At 57.5% G+C, this 14,596-nt stretch overlaps 1 non-coding gene across 1 annotated transcript; it reads left to right on the forward strand.

Annotated features, from left to right (window-relative positions):
* Positions 1–12,574: 12,574 nt before the first annotated feature.
* LOC141370314 (U6 spliceosomal RNA) lies at positions 12,575–12,683 on the forward strand. The gene has a single exon (XR_012374238.1). It is a non-coding gene; the product is annotated as a U6 spliceosomal RNA (small nuclear RNA).
* The last annotated feature ends 1,913 nt before the right edge of the window (positions 12,684–14,596 follow it).

Raw genomic sequence — 14,596 nt, forward strand, 5'->3', positions numbered from 1 at the left:
TGGCACAGCCTGCACGCGGGTGGCACGCCACGCCTGCCGCGGTCCACGCTTCCAGAAGAAAACATACTGTGCCCTCTCAGCTGGAAGCCTGTTGTCTTCAGCCGTCCTGCCGCCCGTCCCAAGCCAAGGAAGCTTCTGCCGGGGCCCAATTCCTGGCCCAGGAACACTCGCAAGGGCAGAGACCGTCAGCAGCCGAAAGGGGATAAAGATAAAACATCTCCCTTCTGGGGTCACTGAGGGAAATCAGGCCGTGGGCAGGAAGGCGAGCCCAACACGGATCAGCAGCAGCATCCTTCTGTCATCCTTGCTGCTGAGTGAGCACAGCGCGCAGCACCCAGTGGGCCCACGGGAGAGGGTCTGATGAGCGTGAGATCCAGCGAATGAATGACGGAAGGAAGGAACGCAGCACCTGGCCCTCTGCTCCCTCATCTGGAAGATGGGACAGTGACAACTGCCCCCTAAGGCTGTTCGAAGGCTCGGGAGCCCCGTGCAAGCACTTCCCACAGAGGGCACGCTGAGCGCTCCGTAAACAGGAGCTATTATTTTAAGGGAAGACCTTTACCCTCCCAGAGATCACAAGCTGATCGCCTCTCCCTCGTCGGTCCTCACCCCCCTACTCCTGGATGAACCACAGGTCGTCCCAGAACCCCTCAAACTCAATCACTTCTGCTGAAGTCCTGGGCTTTGGTGCAGCTGGGTGCCCCCCCCCGCCCACACACACACATACATCGGGAGCAGATGTTAGAGAAAATCAAGGTGGCCTGGATTTGAAGGGCTCTGCATGTAGTTCTGAGTTTGTCTCAGAAGATGAAGTCATCGTGTGTGACACAGATCAATATAAACATCAATGTCCGCTGGGCTGGCCGGCCTAAGGTGTAAAGGAGGTGACAGTGGTGTCAGCCTCCTGCCTAACTGCAGCCACCGTTCCGCCCCGGGGAGGTCCGGGAAGCCGGGGAGGAGGAAGGGCTTTCCCATGCACTCAGGCCCAGTCCCCTCCTGTGGCCTCGTGAGAAAGGATCCCTTCCCAGACCCCACAGGCTGGTCTGCTGCATCACGGAGACCCTCTGTGTTCTGGGCAGAAGTGGGCTCGGGGATGCCTCTCTCTCCAAGTCTGGGCCATGCTCCCCGTGGGAGCTCCATGTCCCCAGAGTTCCTTCAGTGTGGCCCACCACCGGCTCTGTGCCAGGCAGAGGGGCCCAGCCATGCCAGCAGCCCTGCCCTGTGGGGACTCGTCCCCACACCAGTGGGCTGCAGTTGGGCCCAGGGCTCTAGAGGAGTGCCTGGTACTAGAAGGGCGTTGAATGGGGACCTGGCCTCATCGGGCGGCGCGGCATAGCTGAGCCAGAGGAGCCCAGGTGACACAGAGGTGGACGGAGGCAGAGGAACCGCCTGTGCAGGAAGTGGCCAGGACATGGAAGAGAACAGACACATTCAAAAAAGGAAAGGAAGTCATGTGCTGGGGTGCAGAGTCAGCTGCAGGCCCTGTGCGGGGGGGCAGGGGCCGAATCTCATCCCAGGTTTCCGGCTCCCAGACCCCCTCGGCCCGTCTGACCGCTCATAACCACAGACACATTCCCCTTGCAGACCGATTTATGCAAAATAAATCAAGCCACGGGCGCCGGCTGCTCCTCCTGGTCTCACCATCCAGCAGGTGCCGTGGGACTGGGAGTCCCCCTTTAGACTTACCTGTGACCCCCCCATGTGGCCATCCCGGCTATACCCACTGCCTGCCTCCAGGACACACAGAAGCCACAATCAGGAGCCAGCACCTGTGACTCAAAGCAACACAGCACAAATACACTGACATCTCCAGAGCCACGGACGCATGGGTCACTAGCAACTTACTGAACTTGGCAGTGGACAAGGACTAGGTGGGGGGAGGCGTCAAGAGCTAAACCTTAGCACCTCGTATTTCACCCCAGCAAAGAAACAAGGCAGGCACTGGAGGCCTGTGGCTTAGGATCCACTCTGGTTCCTTCTGAAACCAGAGCAGGGAAGGCTGTGCTCCAGGCCCAAGCTCTCTGCAGCCCGACCTGAGTCTCCATCACCGCCTCCTCCAGGTTAGGCTGCCCTCCTCCCTCCATGACCCTGGGCGCCTTTGTCCCCATGAAGTGCTGAAGCATGAACTTCACTAATCCTCCAGGGTCTGGGGACCCAGACTGAGCCTGCCCCTCCCCAGGCCCTAGGAAACTGGTCCAGGGGAGATTCACACTGAACAATTCAAAATGAGCCCAAAGGCCATTACCTCCAGGGAGTGGTCTAGCCTCTTGCTTCTCTATTTGAGAGACAGAGACATAGAAAGACAGGGGGTGGGGTGGCAGTGGTGACAAAGAGATAGAGACTTGGAGGCAGGGTGCGAGACAAATGTGGTATCATCGCTCACTACTTACACTCTGTATCCCTTAATGGGCATCCCGTCTGTCTTGCTCTGCCCGGCACCCGGAACAGAGAAACCCAGAGCAGGGGCCAATGAATGTTTGTTAAATGAAGCAAGGAGAAAGATCATAAAGCAAAGAATGCAGAACGAGAGGAAAAGGCGAGGAATAGGGTAGCAGGCTGAGAGAGTTGCTGGGTCCCTCTTTCTGTCCTGTTATGTTTGTATATTTTGGTGAGAGCAGAGGCTGACTGCGGGACCAGCTCTTCTACCCAGGACCTCGAGTGGCAATGGTGAAAGCAAAGCCTGATGCTGAGCTCCTGGCCATCCCTCCCCAGCCACCCAGGCTACCCCAGCACCCACAAGTCTAGCCAGGGAGCCAGGCCGAGGGCCCAGTCCTCTGGGTGGCTCGACACCACCCATGTGCAGAGCAAACAAAGCATCCACGTGGGCGTGTATGACTTATGGCTTTAATCTCCCTGATAGAAGGCCTTTAAAGATTATTTCAGGGATGAAAAAAATAATCCTGGGTAATGAATCATGGCCTTAAGAAGCTGATAAACAGCAGGGAAGCTAGCTGGTGGGGCTGGAGTTCCTGATTTAAGTAAAGTTTTATGGATACTCCCTGAAACAAAATCCACTGTAGCCATCAAGGTGATAAAAAGACTGCAGGTTACTTTAAACTAACTCACCTGTCTCGTGAATCTTCTTCCAGGTGGAGGGGACAGACGAAGGGGCCGTGTCCCTGCAGAGGGCCCCATGTAGGGCTGTAAGGGACCCCTGGGGGAGAGAAGGCAGCTCACAGAGCCCAAGAGGTAAAGTAGATCAGAACCTGGAGGATGCAGGAGGATCCGTTGAGACAGGGAGTGGGACACTGTGTGTCCTTAGGTCACTCGCTGGGACTCAGTTTCCATTCTAACATCCAGGGAGCAAAAGATGGGTCCAGCTGGTCTCTGGGAGGCATCCCCGAGCTGGCCTTCAGGGTCCTAAGCCCCAAATTCCCCGAGGAGGTGAGGAGAAATGGGGGGTATCTCCACTGGGAAGGCCCGTCTCTCTGGATCCTGCCCACAGTGACAGCCCTGCTTCCCCTTCCCTGCCCTTCCCGGTCCCACTCACCCACACGACTACCTGGTAAAAGTGTAATTGCCGACACTCTTGGGGACACACTCCTGGTCCAGGGAGGGGACAGTGGGGTGTACGTGTCCAGCCCGAATGCACCATGGAAAGCAGGGCCTTCAAAGCAGGCAGGAGCCGTAGACTCTTTTCTGCTCTGCCACCAGGCTCTGCCGAGGCTCCAGAGAGAAGCCGAGTGGGCTGGACCTGGAAGGACAGAAATAGAGCCCAGGAGAACATGACGACAGTGGCCAGTGGTCTGTACACCCTCTGAGACTAGACGGTCCGCAGAGAGTGACAAAGACAGCTGGCTGCGTGGCTGGGTGCGTGCATGGATGGATGGATGGGTGCATAGACAGGTAGGTGGATGGATGTGTGAATGGCTGGATGGACAGGTGGACACACAGATGAGCAGCATGCAGGGGAGGGGACTGTGAGCTGAAGCTGGGTTTGGTCTCCTGGTGCCACAGCTCCCTCCCTGGAGCTCTCAGCCCTGGCAGGCTCGGCTCAGCGCAGATGTGTGCGTGACCACGGGCCATGTCACCCATGAGGGCCAAGGCCACGGGCTCAGGGTTGCCAGATGAATGTGAATTTTAGATTAATTATGAATAATTTTTAGCAAAATTTTGTCCCCAATACTGTATTTAGTTGCTCCATATGGCAGCCCTACACAGAGTGTCCCCTGGGCCCCGTGCCTGGCAAAGGGCTGCTCGGGAGAGAGGCCCCCACCCAGGCGGTGTGCACGGTGAATTTCTCATTCATGGCCTCCTCCCTGGGCCCCGAGGCCCTGGGAGCCTCTGGCTGGTGAGTAGGGAAGGAGAGAAGATTCCACCGAGAAACTGCAGGCTGAGAGGTGGCAGTGCCAAGCCTGGTACCCTCCCCAGGAAAGCCTCCAGGCCCAGTGCAGGCTACAGGTGGGGCTGCTGGGGGCTGGCTGCCACCTAGCGGCCAGTGTCAGAATGGCAGGCTGCGGCGCCCCAGGGAAGATGGGCAGGTCAATGCCCTCACAAAACAGCCTCCTTATTACGCAAGGTTAGGATTATTATGCACTTGACAGAAAAGGAAACTGAAGGTCACCCAGAACCTCAACTCATATCCAGACCCTAGCATGGGTGTAGCCTGGTCTCCACCTCCAGGCACCCCCTCTCCTATTCACAGCCACTAAGTGGGTCCCCAAGGCCCGCCCTATCATAGGCATCTCCCGCTCACCAGCCTTCCTCAGTAGCTCCCTGTTTTCAATGCGATAAAACAACGCCTCTCTGCGCTGATGTTCAGAGCCTCTTCAACCAGCCCAAACTTCGCTTCCCTGACTTTTTCTCTGCCTTCTAAATCCTCCTGTGTTCCGCCTCCTGGAAACTTCCTCAGTCCTCCTCTGCCTCCTTCTCCCCGGGCCCTTCATCTCTGAGGCTGCTGTGCCCCCTGCCCTTTGTCTGCCCTGAGGCTGTTCCCCACCTCCACATGGCCCTAACCTTCTAAAGCCCATGGGCCCCTCATGCCCTTAATAAGCTCATCTAATTCCACACCTTCAAGTTCCATCCACTAACAACTCCAAAATGCCTCTGCCCTGAACTTCAGACTCACACTGTGCACCGTCCACCTCCTGGGAGCCCTCCACTAGGAGCCCAACAGGCCTCCCCCCGAAAGCTGCTCACCCTCAGCCTTTCCTGTCCCAGTGGCACCTCTCCAGTTAGTCAAGCCAGATTTCTTCGGCATACACCCCACATCCACTCTGCCCACAAAGCCTGTGGGTTGGTGCTGCTTCCAATACCAGCCTGAAGTCTGACCACTTCTCACCCCCCTCCACCCAAGGAGGCCAGCCACGCACGCCCACCGCGCAGGGGCACTCAGCCAAGGGCAGCCTCCTGGGCGCACCAGGACCACGGCACAGGCGCCCCGGCTGGCCTCCTCACTTCCTCGTCCCCTGCAGTCTAGGCTCCCATTCATTCACTCCTTCCTTCCTTCAAGGACGGGCGAGGCCCCTGCTGTCGTGAAGCTTCCACAGGGCAAGGGCAGGGGGTAGGATGGTGGTGCTGGGGGCAGAGAGTTAGCAGCCAGTGAGACATGCTATTATTTCGCTGCAATCAAGATCATTGCGACAAAGCAGAAGTGGGGGGGGGGCGGTCACAAGGCAAAGAGCGGGTGGAACCCACGTGGTCCGAGGCACAGAAAAGGCTTCCCTGAGGAGGGGCATTAAACCTGTCTTCTCAAAGGTGAGTCTGTGTTACGTGGATGAAGCGAAGGGAGGGTGGGGAGGTGGAGGGAAATGATGCAGGGAGAGCGGTGCACTGGGAGGGAGGCAGAGGTGGGAGCAAGGGGGCCCAGAGGTGGGGGCGGGTGGTGTGCGCTGAGACCGGGGGCCCAGCAGGGATGAGAACCTCCTGGCCTTGTGGGCCTTGGAGGCACTCAGGGTTTGATTCATGGACCCCTCCACACATGATTGCCCACCCACCCCTGATTCAGGCCAAACAGGGGCAGTGAGGGGTTAGTGAGACACCAGACACAGAAGCACCAGGTCGGGCTGGTGACAAAGGTCTGGAAGTCCACCTGTAACACCAAGGCTCGGAGAGCCTGCCTCCGAGAGTCCCCAGGTGCCTCCCTGTCCCGCACACTTGGTGAGTGTGGGGTCCCTGTGCCAGCCCTAAGCAGACCAGACAACCCAGGGGAAGGGCCCCTGCTGTGGCCTTGATGGCCTTCCCAGGGGCTGGGCCGAAGGACCTCAGCCGTCCTGCTGCCTGAGGGTGCTCCCAGGCCCACCCCCACAGAGGAGGGATCTGGGGTTGCCACAAGAGTGCCCAGGGAGAAAGGGAGCCCTTTTCAAGGGGTCTGGGAGTGGGGAGTCAGGGAAGGCTCCCTGGAGGAGGGGACAGGAGAGAGTCCTGCCCCTAGAGGGAGTGGCAGGAGCAGAGCTGGGCTGGGTTCAGGAGTAGCAAGTTGCAGAGCAGGGCTGCGCAGCGCCCATCCTCAGGACGGCCTCAGGAAATAGGGGTAGAAAGATGGATGGAGTGAGTCAGGTTTGAATGTCAGGGGTGGAGGGAGGTGGGCGGGACGATGTGGCTGGATGGGGAAGAGGGCTGAGGAGCGTACCTAATTCGGGGTGTGGGTAGCAGTGGCCTTCCCCCGTGGGGATGGGGGCAGTGATGTCCTTGTCACTGCATCCATCTAGCATGACATGGCTGCACCCACGGGCACACGGGACAGGGAAAACTCTCCTCAGCAGGCCGAGCAGATCCCAAGAACCCAGGCTCTTGGTCTGGGGCAGAGTGGGGTTACCAGGGGCCAGGAGCAGTGGGGGAGATGCTCTTGCTGCCGTGCTTCCTGGGGGGGAGCAGGGGATGGACCGAGGGCAGAGGGGAGGCTCCCAGACAGGGATTCTGACAGGGGACACGGAGTCTCGGAAGCACTGGCGTCAGAGCCAGGGGCGCAGGGGATCCTGTGAGCCTCAGTGGCCCCACCTGCCAACCGGATAGATGATCCTCCTTCCACCAAACCATCGGTGGATGGGGGTGACGTTGGCAGATGCAGAGCTGTGCGCAAATGCCAGGCTTTCTTGAGGGGGGTCTTGATGAGGCCGGGGGTGAAGCCAAGACTTACTTGAGGTCCCTGTTTTCCTTCTACAGGAAGAACCAGGAAGGCCAGGGAGCCCTTCTATTATTTGGCCTCCTCCCCCGAACCCACAATGACCCCATTGTCCCTCACCAGCCCAGCCCAGCCCCGCCCAACCCGGGCAAGGGCCGGCTGTGTCTTCCTCCACCCCCACAAGCTCAGGAGGAAGCTGGCTCTGGACTCCTGAGGCCGTCCCAGGTGCCTGCTCCTGAAGGAACTCCAAGCTTCTGGGCACTGGTTGTGTCCGGCAGAAGGAAAACTGAGGACAAGTTTCCCACCATTGAAGATCTAAGAGGGCACCAGGACTGGAGCTCTGTTCCTGGTCCTTGTCTCTAGGAGAGGAAGAGAGAGCACCCCCCAGGTCTTGCAGATTAGCTTGGAACAGGTGCCGAGGATAGCCCAGGGTCGACAACTTATCTCTGAACATGTAGCTTAGCCCAGACTAGCCTAGAACTAGCTCACAGGTCAGCCCAGGCCCACACACTAATCCAGAGACACACGATATCCCCAAACACTTGCACTGGTTTGGAACACCTGTTAGCCCGGGATAGCCCAGGACTCAGGGGTTAGTTCAGAGCACACAAGTTAGGCCAGGTTAGTCCCTGACACATAGGTTTCCTTGGCACACCCAGGATAGATGACAACAAATAAATTGGTCCAAAAGAATAATTTTTTAGGGTTCCTGGGTGGCTCAGTCGGTTAAGCGGCTGTCTTTGGTTCAAGTCATGATCTCAGGGTCCTGGGATCGAGCCCCGAGTCGGTCTCCCTGCTCCACGGGTAGCCTGCTTCTCCCTCTGTCCCTCCCCCTGTATGTGCCCTAGCGCTTGCTCTCTCTCTCCCAAATAAATAAATTTCTTTTTTAAAAAAAGAAGAATTTTTCAAAAATTTGTAAAGCAGTAGAATTCTCCTTCAAACGAAATCTCACCCAGAGTCCAAAGTATAAAACCACCGATGAAGTGGAGCTGCTGTGGTTGGGAGTGGAGGGGGCGGAGCAGGGGGCCGGGGTGCAGTGGCACGCTGGGGAACGTGCCTCCCTCAGTGGCCAGGGAAAAGCCCTGCCTCGGGGCATTGACCAATTTCTGTGATACAAAGAGTCCCACCAAGGCCTCTGCAGGCCAGCAGCCCCTAGTTACCAACTCAGAGCTGGGAGGAGATGCCCAGAATTACCTTCATGAGCCTGTGAGCCCACGCCAGCTCCCGGAGCTACCCGCTGGACCTGAGCTCTTCTGGGGTCATCCCAGGGCTCAGAGGATCTCAGTCCTGGGGAGCCTGGGTCCAAGACACAGAGGTCGGCCCAGGCCTGGGGGTCGACGAGACAGTTTCTGGATTTCAAAGCCTGAGGGGAAGCCAGAAAAATGCGTCCCAATCCCCAGCAAGCATGGGCCAAGTCAGAAGTGATGTCCGCGGGGGGCACCCAGCCCCAAGAACTGCCCGCATGGCTTTGACCAAGTCCCCTCTGGCCTCTGGGTCTCAGTCTCCCTACCTGTACAAATGAGGGCCGTGGGGCCCCACTCTGGCCTCGGGAAGTCAGTTGAGCTTGCCTTTGTCACTTCCTCCCTCTGCCCCCTTCGCAGGCCTGGCACCCTGTCCCGGCAGAGCCGCAGGCCCTGGGTCACTCTCCCTCCACGCCTCAAACACCTGTCCTCAGCCGGCTGCCATCCGACGGAGTGTGCGGAGCTGGACACAGGGCGTGTGTCCTCCTTTGTCAGAGGCGAGTCCCACACGTGCCCACGACAGCCCATGCAGGCCGGCCTGATCCACGTGCGGTGCCTGAAGGAACAGCGGGAGGGTGGCTCCTCTAAGCAGCCCAGAGCATCGGGAGAGCCCAATCTGGCTTTTCTTTTTCAATTTGAAAAATAAGGTAAATTATGAAATAGTTTGAACACTCAGAAAAGGACATTTAGCCACCACCCGGACTGAGATGCTAGTATTCAGCCAGGCTTCTCGGACTGGGACATGCTTCTCCCCCCCTCAGAGCACGCTCGGTGCCCCTCCCGGGGCCCCCTCCCTTCTCACGCAGGTGCAGTGGGCCAGGGGTGCCTGACACCTCCCTCCCAAGCAGGGGCTCGCCTGGGGCAAGACTGGCTTCTCTGCGCATCGGCCCTGTGTTCTGTCGCACGCACGCTCCTCTGACATCTCATAACCCCCTGGCGAGGCGTGGGCAAAGGAAGACTTAATCTCTCCACTTCAGAGAAGAAGAAACCGAGGCATAGAGGGTGAGGGAGTTACCCGAGAGCACACAGTACATGGTGGCAGGTCAGCACTAGACCTGGGTCTGTCCCTAAGACGAGGGTTCTCTTCCCCATCAGCCCCTGGGTGGCCTTGTCTGCTCCCCTCCCCTCGGGGCCTCCAGGCGGATTGCTAATAAGCATGCTGCATCCATGGGTGTCAATGGGGACTGTCCCAGGCAAACTGGGCCATACCTCAACACCTCAACACCACCTTTGAAAACCTACCCCAAGAGGTGGTCGAGAGCCAGCATTGTGTGAGGTATAGGACCCAGTCCCGCCCCAGAGGTGCACACGGATGCCCAGATGCACACATTTATGGTAGCCATTGGGCTGTGCGTGCTGAGCATACCGAACACAGAGCTGTCAGCCGTGGAGCAGGAAGCTGGAAGGGGCTGGCTTTCTAGAGGAAGTGGTTTGATTTAGGTCTTGGACAGCAAGCCCGGCGAGGTGGGGAGGAGGGTGATCCCACCTGACAGAGGCCCCCCCCCCACATTCTAACCCTCAGTGGTGGGAACCCGCACCACCCAAGGAGGCAAAGAGAGGGGTTTGTGAGAGGATGGGAAAGTGAATGATAACAACAGAGAAGCATATGCTTATACACGCATCCACAGACGAATCAAATCTAGAATATGTTAAAAAAAATAAAGATGGGGCGCCTGGGTGGCTCAGTGGTTAAGCGTCTGCCTTCGGCTCAGGTCATGATCCCAGGGTCCTGGGACCGAGCCCCACGTCGGGTTCCCTGCTCAGGAGGGAGCCTGCTTCTCCCTCTCCCACTCCCCCTGCTTGTGTTCCCTCTCTCACTGTCTCTCTCTGTCAAATAAATAAATAAAATCTTTAAAGAAAGAAAAAAATATCTCCAAATCAAGAAAAAAAACCCAGTCTAATAAAAAAAAAAAAAAAAAAAGCACTGGCCAAGGCCTGGAACAGGAGCTATTCAGTGAGCCTGAGTCTAGCTGTCCAGTGAGCATGTGAAAAGTCCCCAACACCACCACGCGCGGGGGGAAATGCAAATTACAACCACAATGGGATCCCATCATACTCCCACCACGATGGCTAAAATTAAAAAGGAATGCTCGCTCCCCGAGCCAACGAGAATGTGGAGCTACCAGAACTCTCACACACTGCTAGTGGGAGTGTTAATTAACCGCTTGGGAAATGGCTTGGCAGGATTTACGGAAACTAAACACATGCCTGGGTTGTGATCTGGCAAATGCCACTCACAAGAATTTGCCTAAGAGAAACGAAAGCAAAATGACCGCCAAAGGACATGGACAGAAACGTTCATCACAGCTTTCTCCATGCGAGCCAGGAACTGAGAACCGCTCTACAGCCCAGGGATTGTGGGGTGCATGAGTGAGGGCCCATCCAGTCAGTGAAATACTACACGGCGATGAAAAAGAACAAATTGCGAGGCCTGTAAGTGTGGGATGGACCTCATAACCATAAGGCGGAATGGAAGGAGGTAGACAGAAATGCCTGTGTGCTGTGTGGGTGCATTTGAATAAGCTCAGGGGTAGATGCAACTAATTTGGGGGATTAAGGTCTGAAGAGTAGTTACCTCTTGGAGATTATTGACTGGAAAGGGGCCTGGGCTGTTGGAGCATGCTGTATCTTGATCGATGAGGCATTTACACAGTCTACACGTGGAGAAATCCATCGAGCCATGCACCCTTGAGATCTGAGAGCTTTATACTAAGAAATACCCCCAATAAAGAGGGTTTTTTTAATCCCTCTAGATGAAGTTCAAGAGTGGAGTGGAGAGGGCCAGGGAGGGCAGGACAAGCACTTGGGAGGCTTTTGCAACACCCCAGGTGCGAGAGAATGAGTAAACTAGCAGGAAACAGGTGCCAGGCGTGGGCTCAGCCGATCATGCTGCAGGAGGCTTGAGGAAGATGTCAGCAGCGTGGGCAGCTGGGGGAGGTTTCTGGAAGGAGAAAGAGGGACTTAACCAGCAGGCAGAGGCAAGGACTCCTGGTACACATGCCCAGGTGTCATCTAGAACAGGCACCCTGACTACCCGTCTTGGAGGGGGTGAGCCCCCCAACACTGGCAGGCTCAACGAGAATAGTGAGCCCCATTTGTCGGGCCCTTCTGATGTCTGTGAGGCCCCACAGTGAGAGCTTTATGGGAGCTCTCTCATCAAGCCCAGGAAGGAGGCCTTATTTTTCCTATTTCACAAATGTGCACACTGAGGCTCCGAGGGCTGAGCAGTGGCACCAGCACCCCCATCCGTTAGCCTTCCTTGTTAATGACCGTGACACACCAGAGGTGGATGGCCCTCTGCAGGGACAGCTTGGCAGGGTTGCCGCATCCGTGGGGCAGCGGGGGAGAAGCAAGCTAGGGGAAAAGGCCTGGGATCTGCACCTCCTCGGGCCTCCCAGGAGTCCTGGGTACGTCCGGGTTTGGGAATGGATGGGCTGTGTGACAATGACAGTAACTCTGAACCTGGGTGTGGAGCAGAGGGAGCCTAGGAAGTCATCAGGCACTGTCCTTGGCCCTCTCCCCTCAGGATGGCCCTCCGAGGCGAGTGCTGTTATCCCCATCTTACAGATGAGGAGTTGGAAGCTCAGAGTGATCAACCAGGGGACCCCCATCCCCCCTGGCGTGCGGTCCCCCAGCCCAGCCTGTCCCGCTTGCCTGTCACACCTCCCCTGGGTCCTGGGCACTGGAGGGCTGGTACCCCCCAGTGGATGGGGCAGAGATGACCAATTCTGAGAGACCCAGAGAATGAGAGAGGAGGGAGGAAGAACAGAGGCGCCAAGAACCGAGAAAAGCCGTGGACCGAGCGGGCGGGGCAGGCAAGCAGCTGGTGCCAAGGTGGGAGACTGAGCAGATGTTCCCAGCAACTGTGAACTCACGAGACAGACGCTGCTGACACCAGCTTGCGGGGCCGGTCCCCGCTCCTGCCTGTCCCCTGCACCCGCTCGGCGGCCACCCTGGTCCAGGTGGCAAGGGGTGTAAGTTGGGGGAGGATCAGCAGAAGGCCAGGCCAGACTCTCCCAGGGAGCACCCCCAGGAGACTGTGCGACCCCGGGCCTCAGTGTTCTCATCTGGACAATGGGCCTCAAAGACCCTGCCGGTACCGTCAGGCTCCGAGCCACCAAGGCATTTCCCCCGCACCCAGCCTCACTCCTGCCAAGAGGACACCCTGCAGCCCTCCACCCCCTCATCCAGGCTCCTGGCTCCCTATGGGGAGTGCAGCCCACTCAGCGCCACCATCCTGGGGCCTCCAGCCTCGTCTCCAAAGGACGGGGTGTGCTCGCTTCGGCCACACACACACCAACACTGAAATAGGGCGGGGGAGAGGAGCGTGGCCCCTGCACAGGGATGACACAGAGAGTCTTGAAGTGTTCCATGTTTAAAAAACGTAAAAACAAAAGATGAGGCCAAAGACTGCCTGCAGCATCTCTGTCCTCCCTCTGTGCCCCAGGCAGACCCTTGCTGCAGGCTCTGCAGGGCAGGAGGTGCCTTGTAGTTGACCCGGGAGGGGCCAATGTGACAGTAGGGTGGGCAGGATCTGGGGGACTCCATCAACCCCCTTGTTACCCCCCCCCAAGAACTGCCTGGCCTCAAACCAAGCTTTGACAAACCAGCTGTGTGACCTGAGGCAGGTAACTCAACCTCTCTGAGTGGCTCATGGATAAGGTGCTGATGGGCTGGCCCCCTTGACAGAGCTGAGTGAGAACTGGCTGCCGCGGCCGCAGTGGGAGCCGCCCAGCCGGTGCCCACCACTCCGCGGTATAAGGACAGCTCCCGGGTATGAGAGAAAAGACAACCGTGGAGCTTGAAGGGACTTCAGCCAATGCTGACCCCAGGCCTCACGTGACGTCCACAGAGGGCAGCCGGAAAACGGGCCACACAGCCCTTAGGGCTCAGAGGGCACAGAGCCCAAGTTTCTGGCTCCCAGGCCAGTTCTCCCTGGTCGCCTGAAGTCACTCCTGCCCCTTCTAAAGATGTGACAAATGCCTTCTCCATGATGGCATCCAGAGATGCCAGGCAAGAGTGGGCACGGGAAAGCACACTGCGGGCCTCCCCGCTCTGTTTTCGAGGATGAAAGAACCACGGTCCCTGGGCCCCAAGTGTGGCACCTGTCCGAGAAGGCAAGGCCAGGGTGGGATCCAGGCTACTGAGGCCACACTCCCTCTGCCTGCTTTCTGCTGGGCCCCCCTTTCCCTGGCAGAGGCTCCAGGCTTGATGAAGCTGTCTGTTGCCTGCAGTGTCACTTCAAATAGAGTCCAAAGGGGACAGGAACCACAGGTCCCTGAAACGGGCTGAACCTGATGTCAGCGGCCTCCTTGGGTCTTTAATGCCAGCCAGCTGCCCTGTGGGTGCTCAGCCCAGCCCCTGCCCAACCTCACACGGATGAAGGGGACACTGTGTACAGCCCCTGATTAATTAAATCAATAAACCGCCAGTGCAAATCTGGCAAAGGGCCAGCTCTTCACAGTGCTCCATGCTGAGGGGAGGACTGCATGAACCACTGCAGCAGGAGAACAAGAAGTAGGGAGGAAAGACAGAGGAGGAAAAGAAGGAAGAGAAAGGCCAGCCAGGGAGGGGGCTCAGCAGCAGGCTGAGGGTCCTGGCCCCCAGACCTCCTTTCTGGACCACATCATGACCCATATCTGCAGCATCCCCTGGGGTCCTGTTCTCACCTTTGGGCTCTCCTTCCCACCTCCTGCCAACATGGCTTCAAGAAAAGTCCTCTATCAGTCATTCACACTATAGTAAGAATTTGAAGCTGGACAAGACTGCAGAGATGCCCTGATCCCACATCATTTGGGGGATAAAGCAGCTGAAGCTAGGAGGGCTAAATGCCCCTGGGCGTCAGTGGCCAAGCTGAAAACTTCTGAGCACTAGGCCTACACCTTTGGTCTTTGTGATGCACAACCTCCCCATGCCAAGGTCTTTCTTCAGTGGAGAGCCAAAATGTCTAGCTTGGTGGAAAACACAGGCATATACTAGTGTTGGCCAAGGCTGGCTACCATGGCAGGAGTCCTTCAGTGGCCCTTTCCTCAGTGTCTTTGGGTCTGGGCAGTGTGGGACCCTGGCAAAGGCCCAGGCAAGCAGCCCTGCTCACCCTCTATTCTGGATTCTCAGGGGACCTGGTTGTCAGAAAGTTTGTCCATTAGGAGAAGCTGTGTGGCCTGGGGCCAGCCTTGGTCCTTTCTGGGCCTCATTTTCTCTGTCTGATCACAAGGGACTCAGAACTAACCATCTGTAAGTGACCCTTCATCAGGGTCTATAAGGGGAGAACTGCCTCTTTGACAAGCCTGGG

This window comes from Callorhinus ursinus, unplaced genomic scaffold (genome assembly GCF_003265705.2).
Source record: "Callorhinus ursinus isolate GAN/ISIS: 27379988/994484 unplaced genomic scaffold, GSC_fseal_2.0 scaffold31, whole genome shotgun sequence".
In the NCBI taxonomy this organism is placed as follows: domain Eukaryota; kingdom Metazoa; phylum Chordata; class Mammalia; order Carnivora; family Otariidae; genus Callorhinus; species Callorhinus ursinus.